We start from the raw sequence: 27895 nt of genomic DNA, 5'->3' as shown, positions 1-27895 counted from the left end.
ACTTAGGCTACTTCTAAAATGTAATGAGATTTGAACACCTGGCTTTTTCAAATCCTTTTGGGATTCAGAATCTGTTGACTACATGCAAATGACAGAGGAAGAGAGTGTTTCTGGTTGGCTGCTTGTTTGAAGAGAACAGATGACTGGTTGTAGATTGTGTCTTATAGAGGATGAGTGGAATGGTTTCAGTCTGTGAGGCTTCTTGTATAGAAGGCTTTAGAGTTCCACTGAAGTACAGAGTATTGTGAACAGAGACATCATAGGTATCTTTCTGCAGCCCCTGAACTGATCTTAGACCAGACAATGGCCTTTTCTACAGCTTCACTCACTGCCCTGTTGTTGACCCTGTGTGGTAAGAATTAATAACAGATTAGACCACAACATATTCTGTTTGTGTATAATCTTTGATTTTTTTTTGTTTTTGGGGAGCAATGAGTGAGTTTGTCACATTTTTCTAAGTCAGTGAATTTAAATGTATCTTTCTCCACAGGTTTGGAGGCAGCTCTTGTTCTGACCCAGCCCAGGTCTGTCTCTGTGAACCTGGGAGACAATGTGAAGATCTCCTGTACTGAAAGTGGTAGCAGCGCCACCTATACTTTGTCCTGGTACCAACAGAAACATGGTGGTGTTCCAAAGTTTTTACTTATCACAGCTAGCACAAGAGCAAGTGGACTCCCCAGTAGGTTCTCTTACTCTGGCTCTAGATCAGACACAACTGAGTATCTGCTCATAAACGGAGTCCAGGCTGAAGATTCTGCAATGTACTACTGTGCTTGTGCAGGCTGTGGCACAGACCACAGTGTTACAGTTCAGTGAGGAGCCCATACAAAAACCCTACAAACATGTTTAGAATGAAATAAAAGCAATGGAAGAGCAGAACCTGTTTGAGTTGTGTCAGGTAAAGTGATCATACATTAGACATGGGTTCAGACTCTATATTTAGTCTATTATCAGACTTTTCATGGATTTAAAGTTCTCACTTGTAGTGAGTGAAGCATGAAGAGAAACCCTGAGCAGCAGATTACAGCACAGAGGTTTTTGTACGGAGACAAATCACTGTGAGCTTGGCAAGACACTGGTTTTGGTGAAGGGACTGAAGTCATTATTGGTAAGTTTTTCTTTCCTCAAATTACTGAAAGTAATGAATGCAGATGAAACATAATTTTCAAGTAAACATGTATTGTCTTTTAAATTTGATTTTAAAAAAATCACTTTTTCATATAGGCATGCACAATGAGATATCTATTTTAATGATTCTGTTGTCTGTTGAGCAGTTTTATGTCAATATTGTTTTATAAATACATCTCTAGTCTAGCTTTAACATTTAAACAGTTGTTATCACATCAAATGAAGATTTGAAAGGAGTTAAAATAATAATGTTATCATTTATATATATTTTATTTTTATATTTTATTTTATTTTAAACCGTTTTACTTTATCAGATAAACAACAACAATCAGAACATTACCTTTATTCATTTTGATCAAAATAGTTTCATGTAATTGTTATAGCTTTTATTTTCTGATCCAATGCCTAACTTAAAGGGATAGTTCATCCCCAAAAAATATTTTTTTCTATCGATTAGTCACCCCATGGAGACTTGAATTCATGGATATTTTTTGTTTTTTGTCGCATTCCTAAGCCAATAATTTGATGACCAGCGGACCGGCAGGCAGCCGTTCCGGTAGGAGACACAAAGGAAACTCTTTGTGTCTCCTACCGGAACCGCTGCCGGGTCATCAAATTATTGGCTTAGGAATGCGACAAAAACTAAAAAATATCCATGAATTCAAGTCTCCATGGGGTGACTAATCGATAGAAAAAAAAGTCATTTTGGGGGTGAACTATCCCTTTAATGTTGTTTTATTATTATATAATACATAACAATGACCAAGAGACTTGGTTATTATTATAGACTTGGTCCAATTCTAGCTTCAACATGTGTATGAGTCTCTGAATGGAATTAACCATAATGTATTAATGTTGATTTTTACAAGCCTTTGTGATCTATTAGACTGTAGTCTAATTGAGCATCATCAAAAGAAAGAATGGAATTAATTCTGAACATACAATACAATAGACATCATTTATGTAGAATTTCTTCAAGGTCAAACACAACTAATCTTCAACTTCACTTTATTGACATGTCATCAGTTTAAAGGTGCAAAAGAGTGTAGGTTAAATACATGTTTGTGCAAGCTACCCAAAAATTGCAATTGCATAATAATTAGAATAAGACAAAAAATCTCAAATAACAAATAAGTCTCATTGTCTCATCTAATAATGATGATGATGATGTTTTTTTAAGTGATATTCTTTGGTTAAAACAAAACGTTTTTTGTTAAGAGGTTAAAGGTCTATAATGTGATTGTAATCATTGCCATAGTATAGAGTGTTTGTTCAGTAACAGGAGTCTCCCCGTTTCTCCAGCGCTTTAATAAACAGAAACTATTCTTTCAGGTGGGAGATAGTACCCATTTATCAGCTTCAATTTTATAGTGTTACAGTTCCAATTTTGTCTGCTCATTTCTTTCTGTCATCACTTCCAATTTCACTTAATAATCCTTTACCCATGTTTGAGTTTTCTCTCCTGATTGGATCAAATTAGTATACCGACCTGAAGTTTTGTTTTGTTTTCTAAAAAGCTGGACAGACATGGATACTCCTGTTACTGAACAAACACTCTACACTCTTCTACAGCAATGAGTATTATCAGAATATAGAGCTGTTTAACTCTTATTTTGACAAAGAAATATCACTCATTCTACCTTTAACAGCTAAATATATGTACAAATAAACATTTAATCGCACACAATAGTAAAAAAAAAAAAGAAAAAATCTATAATTCCATTGTAGTCTTATTGATGCTGTGACATGGGGGAGCAGAATAAGTCAATAAAGGACATCAAATAGCAAGCAGATATCAAATATACATACTCTTTTCAAGTATTATGTTATTCTTTCTCCAGTTTTCAGTCTGTCAGTCAGAAACAGTGTTTTTACAGTAACCTTTAAGTGACATGTTGTCATGTGTCCTCTCCTCTCAGCTCGTCCTCCGTCTCCCCCCAGTCTGGTCCTGATGGCTCCAGTCCAGCCTCCTCTCTCTGGGGACAGCAGTGCCACCCTGCTGTGCCTGGCCAAGGGCTACCACCCTGACGGTGCCACACTGTCCTGGTCTGAGGACGGAGCCTCTGTGACGGGCACCCAGGTCCACACGGGCCAGTCCCAGCGCCAGCCTGATGGCACCTACACCCTCAGCAGCCATCTCACCCTGCCCTCCACACGCTGGCACTCAGGACACAGCTTCAGCTGTCACCTGAGTCACTCAGCTCTCAGCAGCCCACTGAGCAAGAGTGTCAACAAGCAACAGTGTTCCCTCTGAGACAAGAAGAACACATCCATCTATTCTCTGCTGATGAGCAGAGAATAGATGGAGCATGAAAACACACATACAATTACAATATTCTGCAATTCTATACCGCTTTATAGTCTATGTGATGATGATACTCTATTTTAAAAAGCCACTGACTGAGGCTCTCTGGTGATGAGAGACAGACATAGAGGTGAATTGCTTAATATTTTGCTTGATTGCTTATTGGTGTTGAATAAAGTCGTTAAATCATGACCCGACTTCACCCCATCTTTTTCATAGAGTGTTACTTTACACTGACTGCTATTATTTTAAGTTCAAGGTTATTTATTGTTACGTATTGTAGATTTATACAGAATTAAAAAAAACTACTAAAAAAGATAAAGTAAAGTAAATTGTATCACTAATTGAATAGACAGACTAATTAGATAGACTAATTTTAGCCAGCACATACAAACTTTAGCCTCGCATACAAACGGGAGGGGCGAACCCTCCCACTTTAGTCTGTTTAATCCAGATATTCAGCGTCTATTTGACATGCTAACAATAATATGTTTTAGATGTTATATTAATGAATCTCAGCAAATCCCAGCAAAACTTCTGGACAATTATCAAGAAACATCTAAGAAGTTGAATATATTGGGGAATGAATACTGACAAGGCAATGCTATTACTTTACTCTTTTTTCATACGATAATTTTCTAATTTAGTTTTCAAATGACATCTTACGGTTATAATTCTAAACTTTTATTAGCATATATAACTGATTTAGATAATAATAGATTTAGAAAATCGGCTACTTCAAAAACAAAACAAAAAACACGACTTTCCTCAAACTCTACAATTGGGATAATTAACCACATGAACCTATTCATGAACGCTATTCTATACGCTATATTAGAACGCTATTCTGGGCATAACAGGCGACATGGGAAAAAATAAGCGAACATTCTGCAGAAATGGTACTTAAAAGTGGAGCTTCTGTAATAGGTTTGTCTTGAAATGCTCATTGATCACATGAAACAATTTATTTACTCTGCATGACATGTTAAAGTGATGTCTGCTACAGTGATCCTGATGAGAGGTTCGGAGGTGCATTTAGTTTCAGAGAGAGGTAGAGAGCTTCAGGACAGAAAACAAGACAACATCTGCACTCACAAAAAGACATGAAAGAGGAACTGAAATGGACTGTAACCACATGCTGGTTGTATGAGATGAGTTTTAGTAGAGAACACACTTAAAACCATTAGCATGCTAAATATGGTCAACTTATTTAGCAGGACAAGAATATTGAGCTGGTAGGCAAAAACACTAAAAACTGTAATCCTGTCTGTCTCAAAACAGATATAATGAGATTCTAACACCTGGCTGTTCACAAATCCTTTTGGGATTCAGTATCTATCTGTTGACTGCATGCAAATGACAGAGGAAGAGCGCGTTTATGGTTGGCTGCTTGTTTGAAACTAATGAGCAGAGAACATAAGGGAAACTTTAAGGGTGGTATGCCACTTACATTTGTACACTGACTGTCTGAGTTAAATTATTGAAGACAATTTTAATACAAGGACCACAGAAAAATGCTTTCTATGGCCACAAATCAACAGAAACAAAGTCTGTGTGTGTGTGTGTGTGTGTGTGTGTGTGTGTGTGTGTGTGTGTGTGTGTGTGTGCGTGTGTGCGTGTGTGCGTGTGTGCGTGTGTGCGTGTGTGTGTGTGTGTGTGTGTGTGTGTGTGTGTGTGTGTGTGTGCGTGTGTGCGTGTGTGTGTGTTAGTGTGCGTGTCTTGGGTAGAGGGCAGGGGTCATACATACACTTAGATATAGATGCTTTATTAGTCCCTGCGGAAATTCCTTTTGTACCAAGCAGCCATCAGGATACAAAAAATCACAACACATAAATACACAATACATAGACAGATCACACAATACATTGACAATACTACACAGCTCCTCTCCTACAGAGGAAAATTGAATAGGCTACCAGTATAGTTCAAGAGGAGTCACACATTTTCAGCATCAAGAGACTAGGCTGCAGTCCAATAGTCTACTTTTGGGCCGTGAGGATATTGCAAGTGGGCCCCCAAATAATTGACACAACACTAAAAGATTTCATTGATAATATAATATAACATTAATATATCTATTTTAAATATTATTATTTTTTAATTGCACTTATTTTTTTTTAAATGTTGTTTTCATTGTTATAATGAATAAGGAACGTATAGGCCTATAGTTTTCTACATTAGTTCCAATGATCCAAGCCAGAACACAATCAGTTGATTGATCATTGAACTAAACATGTTCTGAAAATGCACAGCAGCTGAATGGCTGCAGTGTTAAGTGGTCAGATGGGTGGGCCGCGAACACTTGAGAAGAGAAGTGGGCCCTGATCTAGAAAAGATTGGAAACCACTATTTTGCTTAGGAACGTTCCTGACTGACTGAAATGACCCAGATGTATCTAATTATGTAGCAGCATTCATAAGAGCTGTTCAAAATCTCTAAATTCTAAGGAAAGGTGTTTCAGTGTTTCCTTGGACCATCCTTCATTAGAGTAAAGGAGATAATGCAAGTCACACAATTATTTTCTTTTGCAACATTTATATTGCACAGTGCACACCATCTTCTTGTGGTCATATTATGAATATACAATGACTCCCATGTTGCTCTATAACTCTCTATATACATATTGCCCTTTTAAGAGCAACTAATTGAAGATAGGCTCATACAACTCGGCTGGATAGATACTGTTCATTATCCTGCTAATTTCATGACTACTTTACTTTACCACAGAATCAATACTTTTATTTATATATATATATACATGAAATCATTTTTTATTTTTTTTTATTTGGCCTTTATTTGGATAGTACAGCAGATAGACAGGACACAGTGAGTGACACGGAGCAAAAGATTTAACAAGTAAGTCCTATGAATTCTCCTGCACATCTTTCCTTGTTGTTTTCCATCGAGGTAAAGGCCAAGTGGTTAAGAAAAGACAAATGACAGCAGGGCTAGACTCTTCTGCCTCCTGGCTCCCTAGAGGTGTGGAATGAATGACCTGGCCCCTCACCTCTTCAGACTCCACCTCATCCTATAGCACGGTTTTTGCCTGATGGTGTGAACCTGCTCAGAGAGCTGAGGCATGACCTACTCTCAGGCATGCCATACTTAAAGGACGACTTCACCATTTTTCAACATATCTTCATATAATAGGTCCTCACTAATGCTCATGATAAAATGGTAAAAAAAAGATCTAATCAGTCTGTATCTCAGAGGAGGGCTGTAGACAGTTCAGAAACCCGTCTACCAGTGACATCATCGATGGGGAATCCAAGCTAATAGAAACTGCAGGCTTTGTATTCCTGGAAAGTTGCAATGCAATAATAGATCCCTTTGTTCTCGCCTTAATACAAATCTGAATTTAAAAAATGTAATCTTTTTGGGGGAAAAAATCCTGCCTAACGATGATGTCACTGGTAGACGGGTTTCTGGACTGTCCACAGCCCTCCTATGAGACAAAGACCAAGTAGAAAACTAGAAAAAGTGCTCCTCGGAGCACAGGTCTCCGCCAGGTCAGGTACGTTATTCTGGCCTCCTGGTGGCGCTATAATAGGCCAATGTGAAAAGGGTGCCATTTATTCTTAGGTCTTTCATGGCAATCAGACACTGCATTCATGATTTGAGGCATTTTGTTCCAAAAATGTGTTTTGCTAAATTAGACCTGCTGGTGGCGCTATAACAGGCCAATGTGAAAAGGGTGGCATTTCTTCCTCGGCCTAGTGGGAATGTGTGTGTGAAATTTCACGGAAATCGCAAGCTGCATGCATAGTTTGAAGCATTTTGTTCAAAACGGACCAATCCTGCAAACTTTGGAAGCCAACCATAGGCAATCAGGATGGAACATGGGAAATCGGACAGATCCGTGTTGATCACATGACTATAGAGATACTGTGTACCGATTTGCATGATATTTGGATAAAATCTGTAGGAGTAATGTAAAAAAATGTGTTTTGCACAAATCGGCCTCCTGGTGGCGCTATAACAGGCCCATGTGAAAAAAAAACGGGCCAACGGGCCAACGGTGCCGGAGATTAGCTGGTAACACACAGACAGGACACACACACACACGGACGGACGGACGGACGGACGGACGGACGGACGGACGGACGGACGGAAGGACGGAAGGACGGACGGAGGGTAAAACATACTCTCTCGCCATGCCTTCGGCCTGGCGGAGACAAAAATGGTATCATTTTATCATGAGCATTAGTGAGGACCTAATATATGAAGATATGTTGAAAAGTGGTGAAGTCGTCCTTTAACAGTTCTCCAATATGATGGATATATTTTTTTCAACAATATGAACACAAATCTGTATTGAAATATAAAAGATATTGTTACTAGTTGAGATGCTCACAGCAAGTGCATAATGTCACTCTTTTATCCTTTTAAACGTGTCCACCAGAGGACGCTGCAACTTCACTCTGCACACCTTTAGTCTGCCTTGTGATCTTTCTTATGGGAAGATAACCAGTGGTGGACAAAGTGCTCAAACCCAGTAGGCTACTTGAGTCAAAGAATAGATACTCCTACCAGCCATATATTAAGTGAAAGTTGCTGTGTCAAATTTGTACTTGAATTAAAGTACTGGAGAACTTAAAAATACTTAAGTATTCAAAAGTACAAGCTTACATATATAATACATAGTAAAAATTAAAAAGTTAATTATATTTAATATCTTGCCTTGCTGTATTAACATTTTGACATTTTCCCCCCAAAATTAAGATTTTCCAGACATTGAAAAAATATATCAATAATAGTAAAAAATAGCATATCTACATATCTAAATCATGACCTATCTCCAACACATCTTTGTCAAAGACAGATGTAAGGTTTACTTTACACTCACTGTTCTCAGTCTAAAGTATTAACATCACCCTCCTGCTTTAGTCTGTTTATGTTGTGTCAGATGTTGTGTCAGATGTTCAGCAGTGTTACGACCCGGCCTAGGGGAGGCTATGGTCGCAACACATAATGGACTCCCTCCTTCCCAGTCTCCAAAACACAACCAGTCAACACAAGTTTAAGTGTCCAAAGGACAGTGATTTATTAAATGACGATTAAAACATGGGTAAATTACCTCAGGGTGGGCCCTTGTACATCAAATCAAACTGAACAATTACCCACAATAAGAAGTTGAATATACTGGGGGATAAACACTGACAAGTCAAAGTGTCCTTGTTATAGTAGTTGACTGATTTCTTTCAAAAAATATTTTTCAATGACATCATAACCTTTAAAAGATTTAGAAAATAATATAATATTTATTGTGGACTTTGGCTATGGTATATATAAAAACATGACCTTCCTCAAACTTCCTCAAGCTTTACTCTACAATGTGGTAATTAAAGGAATATTTGTGAATATACATTGAAATTATTACTATTACCATTTTGGAAATGTGTGGCATAATCCCTCAGTTGATATGATAGGATTTATTTTTGCTGCAATATATGAGTTAAAATGTTAAAATGTTAACTCGGGTGTCTGCTCACACGGGCCAGTCCCAGCGCCAGCCTGATGGCACCTACACCCTCAGCAGCCATCTCACCCTGCCCTCCACACGCTGGCACTCAGGACACAGCTTCAGCTGTCACCTGAGTCACTCAGCTCTCAGCAGCCCTCTGAGCAAGAGTGTCAACAAGCAACAGTGTTCCCTCTGAGACAAGAAGAACACATCCATCTATTCTCTGCTGATGAGCAGAGAATAGATGGAGCATGAAAACACACATACAATTATAATAGTCTGCAATGTTATACAGCTTTATAGTCTATGTGATAGTCTATTTTAGACCCACTGATTGAAGCCCTGTGGGCAGAATTACATGTGAATTTCAATGTTTTGCTGATTGCTTGTGTTGAATAAATGCATTAAATCACCATCTATCTCCAACAAATCTTTTAGTCTCATTACACCTGTAACTAACAATTGTATGATATCAGGCTAAAGGGCACATACAGTTATAATAAACAGGGCAATTTGAATACTTTTCAATACAATTCCAAAAGCTTGCCATCATACACAAATGTTTTGATCTAGAGGCCAATGGGAATAGACTGTTATACAATCAGGGTAATTTTCAGATATGTTGTGTTCATTAACAAAATTAATACTAGCAATATTAACACACCAACAAAACCACAATATCAACAGATAATATGCATTTAATCACAATGTTCCTTATCCTGCCTGCAGCATTGGTAGGTTATTGTAACACTAATCAGTCTGTCCATATGTCTATCTGGTCATCTTACCCAGGGGGCAAAACCCCCTTTTTTTTGGAAAGCTGCATTTGCTCTGCTATAAAAGGTTGGCCACCAGAAATGATATCTATGACCCCGTAGGATCACAACCTATATGGACAACCCGGTAATTTTTTTGCTGGAAATCCAATATGACCGCCTCAATATTGGCCCCTATCAGTACCCAGGGGCAAAGGGGGGTATGCTGCATTTGCCCTGCCATAAAAGGTTGGCCACCAGAAATAATATCTATGACCCAGTAGGATCACAACCTATATGGACAACCCGGTCAACTTGCTGCTGGAAATCCAATATGGCCGCCTCAATATTGGCCCCTATCAGAAAATTGCTTTGGCAATAACTTTTGAACCAAATGGGCTAGAAATAAAAACTTGGTGTCTATTTCATGGTTTCAGAGCATGAGAAACTCAATGGAATACTTATCGTTATGATTGGGTGTGTCTGGCCCTTTAATTTGCATATTTCCAAGATGGACGCCACGCGAAAATGAGTTTTACTATGACTTTTACAGTGACAGCTGACTGTTATGGCAACAGAGATGGCAGTCCAGAAATGGCAGTCCTAAGAGAGCAGCTGCTGCTTTTTCAGGAATCATTGAATGGGCAACCAACTGCAGTCCTCTGGGAAACCTTCCTGGAGATGTCAGATATTCTCCAAAGGTTTATCTACTACAATCGGGAAGGTGACTGGACAGGACATCTCTGTGAATCAGCAAGAATGCTACCCTACCTCACTGCAGCAGGCCACTACAAGTACGGGCAGCAATCTTTACCTCTGTATTTGGCTGAGATGAAGAAACTACCAGAAACAGCTTCAGAGGTACATGAAGCACTGATGGCAGGTGTATTTGTTGTCAGACGACTGGATGGCAGCCACAACAGTGTTTCTCTTGACATGCTACTGGAGCAGACCTATAATGCCGATGCCAAGGAAGCAAGCAGTCTGGATGGCATTACACTCAGCCCTGCTGCCAGGACAAAATGGGTCTACACAAAACCACTCACTGCAGCTGTCTCTGCAGATCTCAAGTCTATGCTCCACCTCCACTCCTCCAACCCACACCATGAATCTGGTCAGAGTCGTGTAATCCGGGATGCAGAGATGGTAGTCAAGGTCATGGCAGCAGTGGAGACTAACCCATTTACAGTGAGCACATCATCCACGATCAACATATCTACAGGACAGTGTGCTGATTCCACAGTCAAGGACCACTTGATGAGTGTGAAAGAACTGGGTCTGAAGGCACTGTGTGAGTCATTGTCCAGTCAACAGAAGAAGACAAGCATAATGAAGCTTAACACTTCCCACACTCAAAACACAAAATCTAAAAAGTCTAAGGGGAAAACCTCAGCACCTGGCAAGAGCAATGAAATTACTGCCCTCCTGCGCATCACCCATCAATCATAGCCAGTGGTGGAGAACTCAACCTTGTTGACTTTATAGGCAACCACGAGTGCAGTGGCTTCCCCCCTTCCCTCTTCCAGGAAGATGGCAGGATGAGAACAGGTACCAAGGCAAGCCTTGTGAAGGTCCTGAAAGAGGAGACCAAAGTTGCATGCATCCCTGACCTGCCTACAAAAGACAGAAAAACAGCAGTAGTTATTGATGCCATGTATGCCATACGCCATTGGTCGTTCCTGAAAGGTGAAGCATTTGGAACAATCGCTGAACGATACCAACGTCTGCTGTTGAATGATGTGCCTGCTGGCACAGAGATCATTCACTTCTGTTGTGACCGGTACAGTGGACAGAGTTGACAGAGTTGTCATCCATGCCAATGACACAGACATCATCATCATGTGCCTTTACTATGCAGCAACCCATCTCAGATGCCTTCCAGAGCTGTGGGTGAGAACAAAATTCATACCTTCCTATCCATCAAATGGTATCAGCACTGGGGCTTGCACAGTGTCGTGCCCTGCCCTTTATCCATAGTTTAAGTGGCAGAGATACCACCAGCTATCCCTTTTTCACTGGGATGAAGGCATGGTTCAAGGCCAGCATGCGTCTGGATCTCCCTGCACTTGAGGAGTTTGGTGAAAACTCTTCTGATTCCCTCTCATATGACGTCATCAATCAGGCACGAGACCTCACAATTGCTGTATATATATCCAAAGCGGACCACCTGGAGGATTTTGACCTGAGTAAGCTTAGAGTGTACAAGTTCCTCAATAATAGATCAACCCTCTTAAAGCTGCTGCCCCCGACAGAGAATGCCTTTGACCTGCACCTGAGAAGAGCTGCTCTAGCAACCATAATAGATAAATGTGCACATATCGCCAAGCCGGATATTCCTTCTTTCACAGAGTATGGATGGTCTCTCAGTGCTAGCAATGCAGTCCCCCTTGCATCTACCGAGCCAGCCTTGCCTTTGTCAATGAACAAGGCAATAACATGCCTCTGTTCCTGTGCAAAGAAGGCAATTCCATGCTACTTAGGATGCCGTTGCCAGGTACTGGAGACACGATGCAGCAGGATCAGTGCAACACATGACAACAGTGACAGTGAATAGCATTGTACCATAGTATCATTGGCTTTAGAAGCAGGCAAGACAGCACCATAGAGATCAAAATGAACCTTTTGTAGGCAACCTCAACTCCGCCTTTACTCTATTTGTCACTAAGTAGTCTATATTTTGTTATGTTACTTGAATGCATACCACTATGTTAATTTGTATAGCCCTAAAGTTGAAGTTGTTGGCAAGTCTTGGAGTGTGCATGTGTATGTTTATATTGTATTTAGTTTATTAAAATGATACATAAGATACATTGTGGGCTTTTTCTCCGATTTTTCTCTGCAATCATCCCCACAACTATAGATCTATAAATCAATAAATCTGGGGGAAAATGTAATACCATAATTATTTATGACTGCAGCCATATTGACAAAATAGAAATGAAAGCTCAAACTGACCAAATGTGTTCATATTGCTTAAAAAGCAGACTTTTTGCCATAACAGTAAGCTGTCACTGTAAAAGTCATAGTAAAACTGATTTTCGCGTGGCATCCATCTTGGAAATATGCAAATTAAAGGGCCAGACACACCCAATCATAACGATAAGTATTCCATTGAGTTTCTCATGCTCTGAAACCATGAAATAGACACCAAGTTTTTATTTCTAGCCCATCTGGTTCAAAAGTTATTGCCAAAGCAATTTTTTGATAGGGGCCAATATTGAGGCGGCCATATTGGATTTCCAGCAGCAAGTTGACCGGGTTGTCCATATAGGTTGTGATCCTACTGGGTCATAGATATTATTTCTGGTGGCCAACCTTTTATGGCAGGGCAAATGCAGCATATCCCCTTTTGCCCCTGGGTACTGATAGGGGCCAATATTGAGGGGGCCATATTGGATTTCCAGCAAAAAATTGACCGGGTTGTCCATATAGGTTGTGATCCTACGGGGTCATAGATATCATTTCTGGTGGCCAACCTTTTATAGCAGAGCAAATGCAGCATACCCCCCTTTGCCCCCTGGGTATCTGGTATGGTTTTAGGTTGACTTTTAGGTTGACTTTTTTAGGTCGTCATTTTAGATCAGAGATAATATTCACAACAGCTAACCTTTTAAAATAAAAACATGACTTTTCTCAAACTTCCTCAAGCTTTACTCTGATGATTTTGGAAAAGCAGTGGTATAATACCCCAGATGATAAGATTTCTTTGTTTCAATATACGAGTAAAACATTTTACGCGGGTGTCTCATGTTATCTATTTCTATTCACATGATCGAAGTGTATGTATGTGCGCGCATCCGCACGCGTGCGTGTGTGCGTGCGGTCGGGTGTGGTGCGTGCAATAGATACTGTAATTTCACTTGATCATGACGTACATAGTTCAAAGTATTTTCATTACAAACAACAAACTTTACATCGAAATAATTTGTAACGGACATTTGATGGACCCAAGAAATCCATACTGTTCAGCCATGAACTAAATGCATTATTGTAGCCTTTCTGTGTCTCTCAAACAAGTGCTGCCAGACCAATGCTGACAAAAAATAACACTTTTCAAACAACATCTCTACAAAGTAGAGCAGCTACAGTTGCATGAAGTCTGCTGATTGTAAAAAGTGAAACTTCTGTTGCAGCTTCATCTTTAAATGATAAAAAATCTATAGGAAATAGCGTATTTTCTCAGTATTTTAAAGTGCTGTTATGCCTGCTACAGTGATCCTGATGATAGTCTCCAAGGTGCATTTAGTTTCAGAGACAGATAGGAAGCTTAAGCACAGAAACCAAGACATTATCTGCACTCACAAAAAGACATGAAAGGGGAACTGAAATGGGCTATAACTACAATCTTGAGATACGTTTTTGTACTTCACACAATTAACAACATTAGCATGAGAAATCTCTGATTTATCAACCCAATAATATTGAGCATATCAACAGAAAAATCAACACTATCAAGAAAGCCACTTAAATCTGTCTCAAAACATTATCAGTTCTCAGATGTAATGACATTTGAACACCTGGCTGTTCACAAAGTATGCCTATTCATCTGCTGACTACATGCAAATGACAGGAAGAGAGTGTTTCTGGTTGGCTGCTTGTTTGAAGAGAATGGATGACTGGTTGTAGATTGTGTCTTATAGAGGATGAGTGGAATGGTTTCAGTCTGTGAGGCTTCTTGTATAGAAGGCTTTAGAGTTCCACTGAAGTACAGAGTATTGTGAACAGAGACATCATAGGTATCTTTCTGCAGCACCTGAACTGATCTTAGACCAGACAATGGCCTTTTCTACAGCTTCACTCACTGCCCTGCTGTTGACCCTGTGTGGTAAGAATTAATAACAGATTAGACTACAACATATTCTGTTTGTGCATTATCTTTGATTTTGTTTTTGTTTTTGGGGAGCAATGAGTGAGTTTGTCACATTTTTCTAAGTCAGTGAATTTAAATGTATCTTTCTCCACAGGTTTGGAGGCAGCTCTTGTTCTGACCCAGCCCAGGTCTGTCTCTGTGAACCTGGGAGACAATGTGAAGATCTCCTGTACTGAAAGTGGTGGCAGCGCCACCTATACTTTGTCCTGGTACCAACAGAAACATGGTGGTGTTCCAAAGTTTTTACTTATCACAGCTAGCACAAGAGCAAGTGGACTCCCCAGTAGGTTCTCTTACTCTGGCTCTAGATCAGACACAACTGAGTATCTGCTCATAAACGGAGTCCAGGCTGAAGATTCTGCAATGTACTACTGTGCTTGTGTAGGCTGTAGCGCAGACCACAGTGTTACAGTTCAGTGAGGAGCCCATACAAAAACCCTACAAACATGTTTAGAATTAACTAAAAGCAATGGAAGAGCAGAACCTGTTTGAGTTGTGCCAGGTAAAGTGCTCATACATTAGACATGGGCTCAGAGTCTATATTTTGGTCTATTATCAGTCTTTTCATAGATTTAAAGTTCTCACTTGTAGTGAGTGAAGCATGAAGAGAAACCCTGAGCAGCAGATTACAGCACAGAGGTTTTTGTACGGAGACAAATCACTGTGAGCTTGGAAAGACACTGGCTTTGGTGAAGGGACTGAAGTTATTGTTGGTAAGTTTGTCTTTACTCAAATTACTTAAAGTAATGAATTTAGATGAAACATAATTTTCAAGTAAACATGTATTTTCTTTTAAATTTAATTAAAAAATTTAACTTTTTCAGATAGGCAAGCACAATGAGAGACATATCTATTTTACCGATTCTGAGTGTTTTATTAATACATCTCTAGTCTAGCTTTAACATTTAAACAGTTGTCATCACATCAAATGAAGATTTGAAAGGGATTTTAAAAATATAATGTATATTAAAGTGGAAGTTATTATTTATATATCTTTTAATTTATATTTTATTTTAAATTGGTTTAAACCGTTTTTGTCAGATAAACAACTACAATCAGAACATTATCTTTTATTGATTTTGTTCAAAATAGTTTCATGTAATTGATGTAGCTTTTTATTTTCTGATCCAATGCCTAACTTAATGTTGTTTTATTAATATTATATAATATACAACAATAACCAAGAGACTTGGTTATTATTATAGACTTGGTCCAATACTAGCTTCAACATTACTCTGAATGTATTAATGTTGATTTTTACAATCCTCTGTGATCTATCAGACAGTAGTATAATAGATCATCATCACCAGAAAGAATGGAATTCATTCAAAAACATACAATACAATAGACAATACATTTACTGTATGTAGACTTTCTTGTCAAATACAACCCACCTTCAACTTCACTTCATTGACATGTCATCAGTTTAAAGGTGTTTTGCACCTTTAAACTGATGACATGTCAAGTAGGTGAAATACATATTTGTGCAAGTTACCCAAAAATTGCAGTTGCATAATAAATAGAATAAAACTAAAAATATCAAATATCAAATAAGTCTCATGGCAAATAATGAGGATGATGATGTTTTTTTTTAAGTGATATTTTTTGGTTAAAACAAAATGTTTTTGTTAAGAGGTTAAAGCTCTATATCATGATAGTATCCATTGCTATTGTATAGAGTGTTTTTTCAGTAACAGGAGTCTCCCCGTTTCTCCAGTGCTTTAATAAACAGGAAATACTTTTTCAGGTGGGTGGATGAATATCAGCCAATCAGGAGATAGTACCCATTTATCAGCATCAATTTGATAGTGTTTCAGTTCCAATTTGGTCTGCTCATTTCTTTGTGTCATCACTTCCAATGTCACTTGTTTATATTTTACCCTGTTTGAGTTTTCTCTCCTGATTGGATAGAAACCTGAAAATGCTTTTTGTTTTCTAAAAAGCTGGACAGAGGGAGACTCCTGTTACTGAACAAACACTCTATAGCAATGAGTACTATCAGAATAAAGATCTGTTTAACACTTATTCTAAAAAAAACGAAAAAATATCACTCACCCTACATTTAACACAAAACATATGTACAAATAAACATTTAATTGCACACAATAGTCAAAAGGATGATGCAAAAAAATCCATGATTCCATTGTAGTCTTATTGATAGTGTGACATGGGGGAGCAGAAGGAGCCAATAAAGGACATCAAATAGCAAGCAGATATAAAATATACATACTCTTTTCAAGTATTATATTATTCTTTCTCCAGTTTTCAGTCTGTCAGTCAGAAGTGTTTTTCCAGTAACCTTTAAGTGACATGTTGTTGTCATGTGTCCTCTCCTCACAGCTCGTCCTCCGTCTCCCCCCAGTCTGGTCCTGATGGCTCCAGTCCAGCCTCCTCTCTCTGGGGACAGCAGTGCCACCCTGCTGTGCCTGGCCAAGGGCTACCACCCTGACGGTGCCACCCTGTCCTGGTCTGAGGACGGAGCCTCTGTGACGGGCACCCAGGTCCACACGGGCCAGTCCCAGCGCCAGCCTGATGGCACCTACACCCTCAGCAGCCATCTCACCCTGCCCTCCACACGCTGGCACTCAGGACACAGCTTCAGCTGTCACCTGAGTCACTCAGCTCTCAGCAGCCCACTGAGCAAGAGTGTCAACAAGCAACAGTGTTCCCTCTGAGACAAGAAGAACACATCCATCTATTCTCTGCTGATGAGCAGAGAATAGATGGAGAAAACACACACACATATTATTAAGATATTCTGCAATTCTATACAGCTTTATAGTCTATGTGATGATGATAGTCTCTTTTAAAGCCTCTGACTGAGACTCTCTGGTGATGAGAGACATACATAGAGGTGAATTGCTTAATGTTTTGCTGATTGCTTATTGGTGTTGAATAAAGTCATTAAATCATGACCCGCCTCCACCACATCTTTGTCATAGAGTGTTACTTTAAACTCACTTCAAGTTGAAGTTCAAGGTTATTTATTGTTACGTCTTGAGTACAAATGTACTGTATACAGTACAAGAGTTTAAAAAGCGACTAATTCCAACTTAAAGTAAGAGTAAATTCAATCACTAATTGATTAGACAAGAGGGTAACATCACCCTCCCGCTTTAGTCTGTTTAATCCAGATGTTCAGCATCTATGTCACATGCTAACAATAAGATGTTTTAGATGTTATATTAATGAATCTCCTACCAGCAAAGCTTCTGGACAATTATCAAGAACAATCTAAGAAGTTGAATATATTGGGGTATGAAATACTGACAAGGCAAAGTGTAGTTGCTATTACTTTACTCTTTTTACTTTCAATAATTGGTTTTCAAATTACATTTACAGTTATAATTTTAAACTTTTATTAACATACATAACTTGATTTAGAAAATAACATAACATTTATAGTTGACATCTGCTACCTAGTGGTAAAAAACTAAACTAAAACCACGGCTTTCCTCAAACTCTACAATTGGGTAATTAACCACATGAACCTTAGCGTCCCTATTCTGGGCATGTCATAACATGCGACATATGGAAAAAATAAGCGAACATTCTGCAGAAATGGTTCTTGAAGCGCTGGCTGCAAAAAAAAGTGCAACTTCTGTAATAGGTTTGTCTTGAAATGCTACAAAATGCTCATAGGAAACAATTAAGTTATTCTGCATTTTAAAGTGATGTCTTATCTGCTACAGTGATTCTGAGTTTCTGAGGTGCATTTAGTTTCAGAGAGAGGTAGAGAGCTTCAGGACAGAAACCAAGACAACATCTGCACTCACAAAAATACATGAAAGAGGTACTGAAATGGACTGTAACCACATGCTGGTTGTATGAGATGAGGTTTTGTAGAGAACACACTTAAAACCATTAGCATGAGAAATAAGTCCCTTATTTACTAGGACAATAATATTGAGCCGGTAGAAAACACTAAAAACTATAATCCTGTCTAGTCTCAGAACACTCTATATTAGATTCTAACACCTGGCTGTTCACAAGTCCTTTTGGGACTCAGTATTCATCTGTTGACTGCATGCAAATAACAGAGGAAGAGAGTGTTTCTGGTTGGCTGCTTGTTTGAAACTAATGAGCAGGAACATAAAATTCAACTTTAGGTTGTACATGCTCTGAGTTAAATTATTGCTGAAAATTGGAATACAAGGACCACAGAAAAATGCTTCCTATGCGCACAAATCAACATAAACAAAATGTTGATGTGTGTGTGTGTGCGCGCGCGTGCGTGCGTGCGTGCGTGCGTGCGTGCGTAAAGGACAGGGGTCAGATATACATGCTTGTAATCAGCATAGGGTCCAAGAGGCTGCAGTCCAATAGGGGCTGGGGCCCACTTGTGGGCCGTGAGGATATTGCAAGTGGGTCCCCTAAATAATTGGCACAACACTATAAGATTGATAATATAACATAGGTATTTTTTTTTAAATGCACTATTTGCTCTTTCTCCGAAACCTTGAAAAATGTGTTTTCATTGATATAATGAATAAGGAACATAAAGTATACTACATTAGTTCCAATTCCAAGACAGAACACAATCAGGTAATGGATCATGGTCAGATGGGTGGGCCACAAACACTTCAACTGGGCCTTGATCTAGAAAAGGTTATAAACCACTATTTTGTTTAGGAAGGTTGACTGAAATGACCCAGGTGTATCTGATTATGTAGCAGCATTCATAAGAGCTGGTCAAAATCTCTAAATTAGGAAAGGTGTTTTCGTTTGACCATCCTTCATGAGCGTAAAGGAGATAATGTCACACATATTAGAGATAAAGTCACACAATTCTTTGCTTTAGCAACATTTATAGTGCACAGTGCACACCATCTTCTTGTGGTCATAATTATATACAACTATTCCTGCTGCTCTATAACTCTGATATACTCCCCATCTGCCCTTTTAAGAGCAACTAATTGAAGATTAGACTCATAACTCAGCTGGATAGATACTGGTCATTATATCCTGCTTTCATGACTACTTTACTTTACCAACGGAGCCAATACTTTAAAAAAATATGTATGCAGTATATTATTTGGGTATTTTCTGCCTTTATTTGGATAGTACAGTAGAGATAGAAAGGACACAGTGAGAGAGAGGGAGTGACACGCAGCAAAGGTCGGCAAGTTTCGGAAATCGAACCCAAGACTCACTGTCAGGCTGCATTAGAGCCTATATGTGGCCATCGGTATGCAAGGCAGAATTCTTCTGCACGTCTTTCCTTGACCTCATGTTGTGTTCCATGGAGGTAAAGGCCAAGTGGTTAAGAAAAGACAAATGACAGCAGGGCTAGACTCTTCTGCCTCCTGGCTCCCCAGAGGTGTGGAATGAATGGCTTCGCCCCTCAGTCAGGACTGCAGTCGCTCCACATCTTCCACTGCAGTCAGAAACCTCACCTCTTCAGACTCTACCTCATCCTATAGCACGGTTTACTGTATACATTTGCCTGATGGTGTGAACCTGCTCAGAGAGCTGAGGCATGACCTACTCTCAGGCATGCCATACTTAACAGTTCTCCAATATGATGGACATATTTTAGTCAACAATATGAACACAAATCTGTATTGAAATATAAAAGATATTTTTACTAGTTGAGATGCTCACAGCAAGTGCATGTCACTCTTTTATCCTTTTAAATGTGTCCACCAGAGGACGCTGCAACTTCACTCTGCACACCTTTAGTCTGCCTTCAGTGCCTTGTGATCTTTCTTACATATGTAAGGGAAAATAAGCAGTGTTGGTACTCAAAGTACTCAAACCCAGTAGGCAACTTGAGTCAAATAATTGATACTCCTGGTTAAATATTAAGTGAAAGTTGCTATGTCAAATTTTTACTTGAATTAAAGTACTGGAGAACTTAAAGATACTTAAGTATTCAAAAGTAGGCTACATGCTTATATATAATGCATAATACAAATACAAAATAAATACAAAATTAATATCGATGCCTTGCTGTATTAACATTTTGACATTTCCCCCCCAAATTTAAAGATTTTCCAGACATTAAAAAAATATATCAATAATAGTAAAAATAGCATATCTACAAGCTCACAATGCTTAGTTATGAGGTTATAGATCTGCTATTTTCACATTATTTGAAATAGGGTTTAAGTGGTTAATTCATAATGTACCCTTTTCCTTCCTAAAAATGTGTCATTGAAATGTAGTGGAGTGAAAGTCATAAATATCCATAAGTACAAATACTCACGTAAAGCACAGATACTCAAAGAATTTACTTAAGTACAAATATAGCCTGTTTGTCAGCAACAACTGCACTGCTCAGCAAAGCTGAAGAACGGGAACTTGGGATGACACCTTCTGACAAATCTCATAATTTCAGAGTTCTGTGTGTACCTACAGTACATGAAACTGAATCATGTCTCCACCCAGTCTGGTCCTGATGGCTCCAGTCCAGCCTCCTCTCTCTGGGGACAGCAGTGCCACCCTGCTGTGCCTGGCCAAGGGCTACCACCCTGACGGTGCCACCCTGTCCTGGTCTGAGGACGGAGCCTCTGTGACGGGCACCCAGGTCCACACGGGCCAGTCCCAGCGCCAGCCTGATGGCACCTACACCCTCAGCAGCCATCTCACCCTGCCCTCCACACGCTGGCACTCAGGACACAGCTTCAGCTGTCACCTGAGTCACTCAGCTCTCAGCAGCCCACTGAGCAAGAGTGTCAACAAGCAACAGTGTTCCCTCTGAGACAAGAAGAACACATCCATCTATTCTCTGCTGATGAGCAGAGAATAGATGGAGCAGGAAAACACACACATACAATTGTCTAGAAATGTTATACAGCTTTATAGTCTATGTGTGATAGGCTATTTTATATCCACTGATTGAAACCCTAAGGGAGAGAATTACAGGTGAATTTCAATGTTTTGCTAATTGCTTCTCTGTGTTGAATAAATTCATTAAATCGTGATCTATCTCCAACAAATATTTGAACTCATTACAATGTGTAACTAACTAATATGATATAATGGCAAAGAGCACAGTATGTTGTAATAAAATGGCAATTTTAATACTTTTCAATAATCTTTCAAAATCTTGGTATCCTACACAAATGTTATTCAGAGTGATATAGAGGCCACTGGACATAGACAGTAAAATCAGTGTTATACAGGGCAATATTAACACACCAGTGAAAATACAATTTGAACAGATTATATACATCTAATCACAATGTTCATTATCCTGTCCACAGCATTGATAAGAAATTATATCTGTCTGTGTGTGTCTGTCTGTTCATCTGGTCTGTCTCTAATTTATCAGTAGATTGCCATGGAGAGATGGTTAACTTTTGGGTCCATGTGGCCAATGGTGTAGTTCACAAAAAACAAAAAGGTTAAGGTCAAATGATTTGGGCAGGGTTTGAACCTCAATTTGTGTGTTTCTTTTTTCATTAGTTTTAGGCGCACTGTTGCCATTTTAGCTCAAAGTTAATATTAGAAATGGTCACAATCTGTGTGTGCAAAATGGGTAGAAGACAGACACAGTTCTGTTCAAGGGTTATGTGTACATTCTATCCATCATTTTCTATCTACAGGTGTGAGACATTTTTAATTTGAAAGGTATTTTTATACCAACACCCTTGGGGCTCAAAAAGATCCATAGCAGATACATTAACTAAATGCATATTGCATCACATTTCCTGTGTCTTTCCAACAAGTGATACTGGCCCCATTATTTGCAACTCATTGCTAACACGGACAGAAAACATATACAAGGTAGAGCAGCAACGTTTTTTCATGAATCGCTTATTGTAAAAAGTGGAACATCTGTAATAGCTTCATATTTAATAAATCATTTCTTTACTGCATTTATTCAAGTGTTGTTTTGTGTGCTACAGTGATCCTGGTGAGAGGTTCTGAGGTGCTTTTAGTTTTAGGGAGAGGTAGAGAGCTTCAGGATAGAAACCAAGACAACATCTGGACTCACACACATGTCACAAAAAAAGACATGAAAGAGGAAATGAAATGGGTTCTAACAGCATGCTGGGTGTATGAGATGAGTATTTGTACTGCACACACTTAAAACCATTAGCATGGGAAAGACAATCACTGATTTGTGATTTAGTAGCCCAATAATATTGAGCATACAGTATCAACAGAGAAACCACAACAAAGCCAACTAAATCTATCTCAAAAATATTCTAAGACTTATTGAGACTTGAACACCTGGATGTTCACAAATCCTTTGGGATTCAGTATTCATCTGTTGACTACATGCAAATGACAGAGGAAGAGAGTGTTTCTGGTTGGCTGCTTGTTTGAAGAGAATGGATGACTGGTTGTAGATTGTGTCTTATAGAGGATGAGTGGAATGGTTCAGTCTGTGAGGCTTCTTGTATAGAAGGCTTTAGAGTTCCACTGAAGTACAAAGTATTGTGAACAGAGACATCATAGGTATCTTTCTGCAGCACCTGAACTGATCTTAGACCAGACAATGGCCTTTTCTACAGCTTCACTCACTGTCCTGCTGTTGACCCTGAGTGGTAAGAATTGCTAACGCATTAAATTACAAAACATTCTGTTTGAATATAATCTTTGATTTTTCTCTCTCTTTTGAAGCAAGTAGTGAGTTTCTCATGGTTTTCAGTCAGTAAATCAAAGTGTATTTTTGTCCATAGGTTTGGAGGCAGCTCTTGTTCTGACCCAGCCCAAGTCTGTCTCTGTGAACTTGGGAGAGAATGTGGAGATCTCCTGTACTCAAAGTTCACTCACGGTCAATTATGTGTCCTGGTACCAACAGAAACATGGTGGTGTTCCAAAGTATTTATTGTATACATCTGGGAACAGGGCAAGTGGAACACCCACTAGGTTCTCTACTTCTGGATATACTTCACAAACACAGTATCTGCTCATCAATGGAGTCCAGACTGAAGATCTGGGAATGTACTACTGTGCTTGTGTAGGCTGTGGCGCAGACCACAGTGTTACAGTTCAGTGAGGAACCCATACAAAAACCCTACAAACATGTTTAGAATGAACTAAAAGCAATGGAAGAGCAGAACCTGCTTGAGTTGTGTCAGGTAATGTTATCATACATTAGACATGGGTTCAGAGTCTATATTTAGTCTATTGTCAGTCTTTTCACGGATTTAAAGTTCTCACTTGTAGTGAGTGAAGCATGAAGAGAAACCCTGAGCAGCAGATTACAGCACAGAGGTTTTTGTACGGAGACAAATCACTGTGTAGACACTGGCTTTGGTGGAGGGACTGAAGTCATTATTGGTAAGTTTGGCTTTTCTCAAGTTATTGAAAGTAATGTATACAAAGGAAATATAATGTATATAAACAAATTAAATACAAGCATTTGATTTTTATTTAAAATGTTATTTCAATTTCAGATAAGCAAGTACAAAGAGAAAATGGTTCTATAGTGATTCTGTTGAGTAGTTTTATGTTACTATTGTTTTATTAACAATACCCAAGTATAGTTTTAACATTATAACACATTTGTATATCAAACAACTTGTGAATCTACAGTATTAGATGGTAAAGACGTCTACTGAAATACATTAATATTGGAATTAATACAAAAATGCAAAAGACATTATTGTCATATCATGTCAATCATGGTGTAAGAGTGTGAGCAATTATTTGTATTTTTATTTTTAGTGCAAGATAACCACAACTTGCAGTTCATTTCAGATGGAAAAACAAATACCAAATCTACATCCAGCTTGTAATAAAGATACTTTTTCCGATAAATATGCTATTTATCTGGAAAAGACGTATTCATCCTAAAATACAAAATAACTACAAGAACATATTTTTGTTGATTTTGTTTAGACGTTTTAATTGATTCAGCTTTTTCTTTTATCCACTGATTACATTAAAGGAAATTAGCAATACATTATGTGGATTTTACAATATGTTGATAAATCTATTAGATTGTAAAATGTAACAAGTAATGTAATTTTGGACAAAATTTTAAATTAAATAAAAAAATATATACATGCACATATTTTTAATTGCAGTAGTTTCTTCAACATATTCAAACAGTTGGTTATTCCTTCACCAGTTTTCAGTCTGTCAGTCAGAAACAGTGTTTTTACAGTAAACCTTTAAGTGACATGTTGTTGTCATGTGTCCTCTCCTCTCAGCTCGTCCTCCGTCTCCCCCCAGTCTGGTCCTGATGGCTCCAGTCCAGCCTCCTCTCTCTGGGGACAGCAGTGCCACCCTGCTGTGCCTGGCCAAGGGCTACCACCCTGACGGTGCCACCCTGTCCTGGTCTGAGGACGGAGCCTCTGTGATGGGCACCCAGGTCCACACGGGCCAGTCCCAGCGCCAGCCTGATGGCACCTACACCCTCAGCAGCCATCTCACCCTGCCCTCCACACGCTGGCACTCAGGACACAGCTTCAGCTGTCACCTGAGTCACTCAGCTCTCAGCAGCCCACTGAGCAAGAGTGTCAACAAGCAACAGTGTTCCCTCTGAGACAAGAAGGACACATGAAGAAGATCCACTGATGAGCAGAGAGAATAGATGGAGCATGAAAACATACGTACAATTATAATAGTCTGCAATGTTATACAGCTTTATAGTCTATGTGATGATGATAGTCTCTTTTATAAAGCCACTGAGGCTCTCTGGTGATGAGAGACAGACATAGAGGTGAATGTCTTAATGTTTTGCTGATTGCTTCTCTGTGTTGAATAAAGTAAGGAAATCATGACCCGCCTCCACCATATCTTTGTCATAGACATAATGTGTTACTTAACACTGACTGTAATTATTTCAAGGTCAAAGTTATGTATTGTTACGTCTTGTGTACAGGTGTATATAGTACAATATATGTATATTAGTAAAGTTTAAAAAACGACTAATTACAACTTAAAGTAAAAGTAAATTGTATCACTAATTGATTAGACAGGAGGGTGACATCACTCTCCCGCTTTAGTCTGTTTAATCCAGATGTTCAGCATCTATTTGACATTCTAACAATAAGATGTTTTAGATGTTTTATTAATGAATCTCCTACCAGCAAAGCTTCTGGACAATTATCAAGAACAATCTAAGAAGTTGAATATATTGGGGTATGCATACTGACAAGGCAAAGTGTATTTGCTATTACTTTACTCTTTCAATCATTTCAATCACTTTCAATAATTTGTTTTCAAATTACATTGTACAGTTATCATTTTAAACTTGTATTAACATACATAACTTGATTTAGAAAATAACATAATATTTGTAGTTGACATCGGCTACCTCGTGGTAAAAAACTAAACTAAAACCACGACTTTCCTCAAACTCTACAATTGGGTAATTAACCACATGAACCCTAGCGTCCCTATTCTGGGCATGTCATAACAGGCGACATATGGAAAAAATAAGCGAACATTCTGCAGAAATGGTTCTTAAAGTGCTGGCTGTAAAAAAAAGTGGAACTTCTGTAATAGGTTCGTCTTGAAATGCTACAAAATGCTCATTGCTCACAGGAAACAATTAATTTACTCTGCATGTTAAAGTGATGTCTGCTACAGTGATCCTGATGAGAGGTTCAGAGGTGCATTTAGTTTCAGAGAGGTAGAGAGCTTCAGGACAGAAACCAAGACAACATCTGCACTCACAAAAAGACATGAAAGAGGAACCGAAATGGACTGTAACCGCATGCTGGTTGTATGAGATGAGTTTTTGTAGAGAACGCACTTAAAACCATTAGCATGAGAAATATGGTCACTGATTTAGCAGGACAATAATATTGAGCCGGTAGACACAAACACTAAAAACTGTAATCCTGGCTGTCTCAAAACACTCTTTATGAGATATAATGAGATTCTAACACCTGCTGTTCACAAATCGTTTTGGGATTCAGTATTCATCTGTTGACTGCATGCAAATGACAGAGGAAGAGAGTGTTTCTGGTTGGCTGCTTGTTTGAAACTAATGAGCAGAGAACATAAAATACAATTTTAAGAGAGGTATGCCACTCTTACCCTACAAGTACGTAGGGTACGAGTACCTCTCTGACTTCAATTATTGCTGAGAATTTCAATACAAGGACCAATGCTTCCTATGCCCACAAATCATCAGAAACAAAGTGTGTGTGTGTGTGTGTGTGTGTGTGTGTGTGTGTGTGTGTGTGTGTGTGTGTGTGTGTGTGTGTGTGTGTGTGTGTGTGTGTGTGTGTGTGCGTGCGTGCGCATGTGTGTCTTGGGTAAAGGGCAGGGGTCAGACATACATGTTTGTAATCAGCATAGGGTCCAAGAGACCTCCAATAGTCTACTTGTGGGCCGTGAGGATATTGCAAGTGGGCCCACAAATAATTGGCACAACACTATAAGATTCTATTGATAATATAACATTAATATTTAAAAAATATATTTATAAAACAAATTGCACTGTATTTTTTTCTCTCTAAAACCTTGAAAATGTTGTTTTCATTGATATGATGAATAAGGAACTTACAGTATACTACATTAGTTCCAATGATCCAAGACAGAACACAATCAGTTGATCATTGAACTAAACATGTTCTGAAAATGCACAGCAGCTGAATGGTTGCAGTGTTAAGTGGTCAGATGGGTGGGCCGCGAACACTTTAGAGACGTTCAAGTGGGCCCTGATCTAGAAGGTTGGAAACCACTATTTTGCTAAGGAACGTTCCTGACTGACTGGAATTACCCAGGTGTATCTAATTATGTAGCAGCATTCATAAGAGCAGGTCAAAATCTCTAAATTCTAAGGAAAGATGTTTCAGTGTTTCCTTGGACCATCCTTCATGAGAGTAAATGAGATAATGCCGTCACACAATGTTTTGCTTTAGCAACATTTATAGTGCACAGTGCACACCATCTTCTTGTGGTCATATTATATGCAACTACTCCCACGTTGCTCTATAACTCTGATATACTCCTCATCTGCTGACTACTTTACTTTAGAAAAAAAAAAATATTATTTGGGGCTTTTCTGCCTTTATTTGGACAGTACAGTAGAGATAGACAGGACACAGTGAGAGAGAGGGAGTGACACGCAGCAAAGGACGGCAAGTTCGGGAATTGAACCCACGACTCACTGTTAGGCTGCATTAAAGCCTATATGTGGCCATCGGCATGCCTAGAATCCATATATATATTTTTTAAAAGATGTTTTTTTCTGGCTTTTTCTGCCTTTATTGATAGAGATAGTAGACTGACAGGAAATGGGGAGAGAGAGATGGGTGACACGCAGCAAATGTCGTCAGGATCGGGACTTGAACCCGCGACGCGCTGTACGGTAAAGTAAGTCCTTAAGAGTTCTCCTGCACATCTTTCCTTGTCATTTTCCATCGAGGTAAATGCCAAGTGGTTAAGAAAAGATAAATGACAGTAGGGCTAGACTCTTCTGCCTCCTGGCCCCCCAGAGGTGTGGAATGAATGGC

General features: G+C 38.9%; 5 gene segments (V, D, J or C); all 5 read left to right on the top strand.

Moving 5' to 3' along the window:
* The first annotated feature begins 1064 nt into the window (after positions 1-1064).
* Positions 1065-3509, top strand: LOC311036382 (immunoglobulin kappa constant-like). The segment is given in 2 exons: positions 1065-1108; positions 3048-3509.
* Positions 3510-14428: 10919 nt separating this feature from the next.
* Positions 14429-14942, top strand: LOC311036963 (immunoglobulin lambda variable 3-25-like). The segment is given in 2 exons: positions 14429-14477; positions 14617-14942.
* A 250-nt stretch (positions 14943-15192) lies between these two features.
* LOC311036853 (immunoglobulin kappa constant-like) lies at positions 15193-17229 on the top strand. The segment is given in 2 exons: positions 15193-15235; positions 16863-17229.
* Positions 17230-20898: 3669 nt separating this feature from the next.
* Positions 20899-21225, top strand: LOC311036962 (immunoglobulin kappa constant-like). The segment is given in 1 exon: positions 20899-21225.
* Positions 21226-23477: 2252 nt separating this feature from the next.
* Positions 23478-24969, top strand: LOC311035729 (immunoglobulin kappa constant-like). The segment is given in 2 exons: positions 23478-23759; positions 24635-24969.
* The last annotated feature ends 2926 nt before the right edge of the window (positions 24970-27895 follow it).

The sequence above is a fragment of the Gymnoscopelus microlampas genome (assembly GCF_963454915.1).
Source record: "Gymnoscopelus microlampas genome assembly, chromosome: 20".
NCBI classification, from domain to species: Eukaryota; Metazoa; Chordata; class Actinopteri; order Myctophiformes; family Myctophidae; genus Gymnoscopelus; species Gymnoscopelus microlampas.
Note: the sequence above shows the minus strand (reverse complement) of the source record. Positions and strands in the feature narration are given on the sequence as shown.